This window comes from Cervus canadensis, chromosome 21 (assembly GCF_019320065.1).
Source record: "Cervus canadensis isolate Bull #8, Minnesota chromosome 21, ASM1932006v1, whole genome shotgun sequence".
Classification (NCBI taxonomy): domain Eukaryota; kingdom Metazoa; phylum Chordata; class Mammalia; order Artiodactyla; family Cervidae; genus Cervus; species Cervus canadensis.
In genome coordinates, this window is record NC_057406.1 from 49,066,687 (window position 1) to 49,072,686 (window position 6,000).

General features: G+C 39.9%; 1 non-coding gene across 1 annotated transcript; it reads left to right on the forward strand.

The window, feature by feature from the left end:
• The first annotated feature begins 922 nt into the window (after positions 1–922).
• On the forward strand, positions 923–995 carry TRNAW-CCA. The gene has a single exon. It is a non-coding gene; the product is annotated as a tRNA-Trp (tRNA).
• Positions 996–6,000: the final 5,005 nt, after the last annotated feature.

Consider the following 6,000-nt stretch of genomic DNA (forward strand, 5'->3'; position numbering starts at 1 on the left):
AAGTGTTCTAGTTTCATTCTTTTACAAGTGGTTGACCAGTTTTCCCAGCACCACTTGTTAAAGAGATTGTCTTCTCCAATGTATATTCTTGCCTCCTTTGTCAAAGATAAGGTGTCCATAGGTGCCTGAATTTATCTCTGGGCTTTCTATTTTGTTCCATTAATCTATATTTCTGTCTTTGTGCCAGTACCATACTGTCTTGATGACTATTGCTTTGTAGTATTGACTAAAGTCAGGCAGGTTGATTCGTCCAGTTCCATTCTTCTTTCTCAAGATTGCTTTGGCTATTCGAGGTTTTTTGTATTTCCATACAAATTGTGAAATTATTTGTTCTACTTCTGTGAAAAATACCATTGGTAGCTTGATAGGGATTACATTGAATCTATAATGGACCATGATGTATGTTTTTTGTTCAGTAAAATGTGACCTCCTACTAATTCGTCCTACATTATGTGCCCCTTGACCAGCTCTCAGGCATCTTTTCCTGCCACTTCTTTTCCCCATTTACTCTATTCCCAGCTGCATTTCTTCTCGGTGCTCCTGGCGTGTGCCAGGCCTGTTCCTGCCTCAGAGCCTGTGCATGTGTTGCGTCCCCTGCCTTGAATGCTCTTCCTCCAGATGTCATCATGACTCTGACCTTTGCTTCATTCAGGTGTCTGCTCAGATGCTGTCTTCTCCAAAAGCCTTCCCTGACCACCCCATCTATCACTTTCTACTCCCTCACTTTGTGTTTGTTTTGTTTTGCTTTTTTTTCATATACAAAACAGTCTGACATAGTTCTTTGTTTATCTGGTTTATAGTCTGTCTCCTCCCACTGGAACAGAAGCCCCATCATGGCAGGGAATTTCTTTGTTCACCATTATACTCCCTGAGTGTAGAATCTGATGCATAATAGTTATTTTTAAAAATATTTGTTAGGATTTCCCTGGTGATCCAGTGGTTAAGACTCCATGCTTCCAATGCAGGGGACCCAGGTTCAATCCCTGGTCAGGGAACTAGATCCCACATCCTGCAACTAGGACCTGGTACAGACTAATTTATTAATTTTAAAAATTAATTAAAAATAAAAAATATTTGTTGAACATGTGAATATACAAAGGAAGGAATTATTAGGAAATCCGTTCAAATAAATTGGTTTCTAATGCTGCAAATTTCATCTTTTTCTGTTTTTCATAGGCATTTTGAAGGAGAAAATGAGAGAAACTACAGTAGGAACTACTTGTTATTTTAAAGCTAACTTTAGACCTGAAGCAGTTTAATTTATCATTACATTTTCTTTACTCTTTTAATCAGTTAATACTGCATTTGGCTGAGAATGACAGGAACCAAAATAACAATGGTATAAACGAGATAAATGTCTCTCTTTCACATTTAAAGATGTTCACAGATAAGTAGCAAGAGTTGGGATCAGTTGGAGAGGGTGAGTCTACATGAAATGATCTGGGATCCATACTCAGATTTGGTTTTCATTTCATCAAGAAGAAGGAAAGGACTGCTTAGGGTACATCCACGTCTTTCAAGGACATTTCTCATCAATTTTAAGTGACAGTTCCTTTTATATCCCATTGAACAGAACTTAGTCACATGGTCACATCTAATTGCCAGGGAGACTGGGAAATGAAGTTTTTACACCAAGGGCCATGTGCCAAACTAAATTTGGGGGTCCTACTTCTAAAGAAGAAAAGAATGGCAGTCTCTGCCACATCTAACTTAAGCACCAAAATAGACTTGTTTCTCAGATACCAGTTTCCTAGGAAGTTTTACTATTTCCCCATGGGTCATCCTTAGCTGACAAAGTCAGACATCCTCAGGTTTAAGAACACAAATCAACTGTGCCAATGACTAGTTCCCAGTTTACCCTTCTCTACTTGAAGTTTTCAGTCCCTGGTTTCTCCTTTTGTTTTAACAAACAGCTGTTCTCTCCTCAAGAAACCACTCAGAAGACCCCTAACCCTAGGGCCACACAGAAGCAGTGAAGTGGCTGAGTCACAACCGGGGACACAGAGGATCACTGGGGCACCAGTTCAGGGGGCTACCCTTTACTCATTTGCCTACAGCCCTTGAAGAAAGCATTTCTCATGTGCATTTTGACATGCAATTGGCTGCTTTAAAGATCAGTGTGCATTGGTTTCAGGAACACAGTACATAGGATGGAGTAAAGTCAAAGTTCATTCACATTAGGTACAGGCACTATCCCAATTGTTATGTTATACAGACTACATTCTTTTAAGGAAGAGTCGTGGATACAGAAAATTTTGCAGTGACATCTGCTGTAATGGGATTATATCTGTGTCAGATGCTTGGTGAAGGAAGGACAAGATTTCAAGCTCACGGAAGTTCTTAATACAAGGCTAGGATAAAGATTGGTTTGGGAACAAATGATATTTAAAACTGTTAACAAGTCAGTAGTTAAGAAAGTTACATGGGCTACCATCAAGCTTAAAACTGCACTGACTTGACCTAAAAGTTATTTTAGTTTATAAACCAGATCTCTCACTAAATAAGATAAATGATACTAGCTATAAGATACAAGTTCTCACTTCTTTTGTTTATCTCCAGAACTTTCCTACTGAGCTCACTTTTACCCCCTAACTATTCAGTGTACTTATAAACATGTAAAAATATATAATAAACTTCTTTATGCAATGCCTTATAAATGCAAAATTATTCATTTTAGAAGTATATTTACATTTAATATTTTGTGAAAAATAGCAACTTAAACCACAATAGGTATATATTACACCTTTTCTTCAGTCCTATTTATGGTGTGTTTTTAAAATTTGGCAAAGTAACTTTTTTCCCAGAAAAGTAATTGGTGGCCTTGAAAATTGGTGGCCTGCTATATCTGAAGGCCCTAGGTACAGATATTGAGGAGAGGGTCAACAGAGCCAAACAGGTTCCCTTTGGGTGAAATAATGTTTGGTATTCCTATTACTCACCTCACACTGCTGGGAAATGTTAATTTACCACTTATTCTGAAACAAGGAAATAAATTCATATTGAAAATTACAGCTTTGCATGACTAACTGCTTCACTCTTTTTGTCTTCTGTAGAAACACAGGAGTTTTTCTGAATGGCCTTTTTGATTTTTTTAAGGAGAGTGGCTAGGGAGGTCACTGGGAACAGATTGACACTTGCTGGTAATTATGTTCAAGTGGAAAAAGAACCCTAGAATGTGCTGACATGTGTCACAGCTCATAAGAGGATCAGAGCTGCTCAAAGAACCCAATCTTTCACAAGAAGACCACTATCCACACTCATCTTGGCACATCCCCATCCCAAGTTTTCTCTCCCCTATGTGGTTCCTTTTCTGTATAAATACGCTCACCCCATCTCCTCCTAGGTGAGATGGGTGATAAAGAGTCTCACCTGTCATTAAAGGTGGACTGAATTGTCAACATTTTTCATGAATGTTTTACTACTACTTGCCCACAACCAGGAGATGTACTCTCTCCTGGCCTTGAGCTCTTTCCGCATGTTTGCACTGCATTTTTGGCCTTGATACTGAGATGGTATTGTGGTTTAATCAAGGCTGTTTTAACCAAGGGTGTTAATGCAGGATAATCTCATGGATTCCGTGCATCCAAAAGCAGGAACTGGAAAGCCACTCTACACACCTGCTTCATTTCCCCCTCTCTTCAGTTGGGTTTTCTCTGAATTGCCACAGGTATATGATCAGAAATGTTGAAGCCTGTGCTTATATGCCCTTAATTCAGTAACTAGCAGAGACCAATTAGCACCTTTGAACTTAATTCTAAATCCCATGCAGAGGAAATCTGATTGGTGCAGCGTGGGTCCTATGTCTCTGGACCATTAATCCTATCAGCAGTGGCCAGAAGGGCAGGGTTCCCCTGTGGCTGCACAGATTCACCCTGAGAGTGGGGAGGGGACTAGTTTCCCATGCAGGAGGGTGCTGAGCTGGCAAGATGCTCTGAGAGGGACTCCTCTGTCAAACATCGGTGCCATTCTGTCCTCCCCTGTGAGTGAAGTAAACTCCGGAAAAAAGGAATGGGCTTGCTCATCATCATGAATCCCCAGAATCCAGCACTGTTTGTTGCTTAAAAAAATTGCTAAACATGCTGTTGTATTGACCTACTTTACCATGCCTGTTGACATCAAGAATTTCCTAAGAATTTCTAAAAGTGAATTTTGGAAACCTGAGAGTGATCTCATTGGATCTTGAATCTAGACTTATGCTTTCTTATCAGGCAAAAAAGCCTCTTTCCTCTAATTTTTGAGAGGAAATTTAGAGAAAAATATACTCCCATTCTGATACCCTACTGTCTGCTTATTCTTTACCTTGAAATCACAATCACATTTGCTATGGGGTCCTGAAATATCCTTCTGACATGGCCAAGGAAGATAAGAGTATAAGAATTCCTACAGAGCACTTTCTTAATGACCTTTAACCTAGGAACACTGAGTAAAGTTAGAAATTTAAGGCAGTACAAGAGTCAGTGCTATCAACTGAAAAAAATGCCCAATCTAGAAGTTGAGGATTATGTTTTACTTGGCGGACGCACTGAGGAATTAAGCTCAGGAGACTGCCTCTCAGATAGCTCTGAGGGATTGTTCTGAAGAGGTAAGGGAGGAACCAGGATATATAGGAGTCTTGGCAACAAAAACCAGGTAGTTGGAACATCAAAAGATTACTGTTACTTAAAGAAAAAACATATCTCAAGTTAATGAATTTAGTGCTTTTTTGGGGGGGAAGATGAAAGAGTTTGGGCTCATTGAAATCACTCCTTTGAAATGCACCTTAACTGTCTAGGACCAGTATCCTGTTTTCTCCATCCTGAATCCACTCAGGGTACACAACTGGAGTGGGCTGCAGTGGCTGACGGCAACATCCTTTGTCTACTGAAATGGTAGGTGACAGTCCTCGGCCCACAGAGTCACCACAAGGCCTGAGTTGGGAGAAGTGTAAATGACTCAGTACTACCCTCACACATCTTCTTTTCTTTTGTCTCTTACCTGAGTCTCGCTCTGACCAACTCAGTGTAATCAATTCTGCATTGGAGTACTGGGTACTTTATTAAGCAATGGGTCAACAGCTCAATAAATTTAGCAGGAGGAGTTTTCTCTGGTGTGTTTCCTGTTAGGTAGTGAAGGCTATGAAACTCCTCGTGTTTCTCCTTTTGGCAGAACCGCTATGGCAGCTCAGTAAGGCCAACCTTTGTGCTGTCACAGCCCACATCCGTAGCTGGGTTCTCTGGCACACGTATTTCCCTTCTTTTGTTGCTTGACTTTTGTTTTTCTCCCCCTATTTCAATCTTTTTTGCCTATATATCTTTTTTTTTCTTTTAAACTTTTTATTTTATATTGAAGTATAGCTGAGTAATAATGTTGTGATAGTTTCAGGTAGACTGCAAAAGGACTCAGCCATATATATAAATGTATCCATTCTCCCCCAAACTCCTTTCCCATCCAGGCTGCCACATAACATTCGGCAGAGTTCCCTGTGCTATACAGTAGTCCTTGTTGGTTATCCATTTTAAATACAGCAGTATGTACATGTCAATCCCAAACTCCCTAATTATCTCTTCCTCCCATTCTTCCTCCTATGTATCTTTTATTGCAAACAATCTCAACTCCTCTTTTGGATATAGAAAGTTAAACACAAAGAAGGAATGATGTCCAGAAGAATATGTTGATTGCACATATTCCACTACTTCCTGGAACAGCACTAAAATGACATCAAAGGAATTAAAAAGGAGAGAGAAGGTGAGAAGATATGACTGCCAATAAAAGGTTTAGTACAATTTTGAAAGAACGCAAGTGGTAATTGACTTGGGTTTCAGCTTTCTTCACCTGTTAAATACCTTAAGGGAAAGAGGCCAACAAGAACAAAACCTATTGTAGCACAGTACCCCCCAGGAAGTGTCAGAAACCAGAGGTGCTGGGTACTTATAGAGCAAGTTATTGTTGTTCAGTTGCTAAGTTATCTCTGACTCATGACCCCATGGACTGCAGCAGACCAGGCTTCCCTGTTCTTCACTA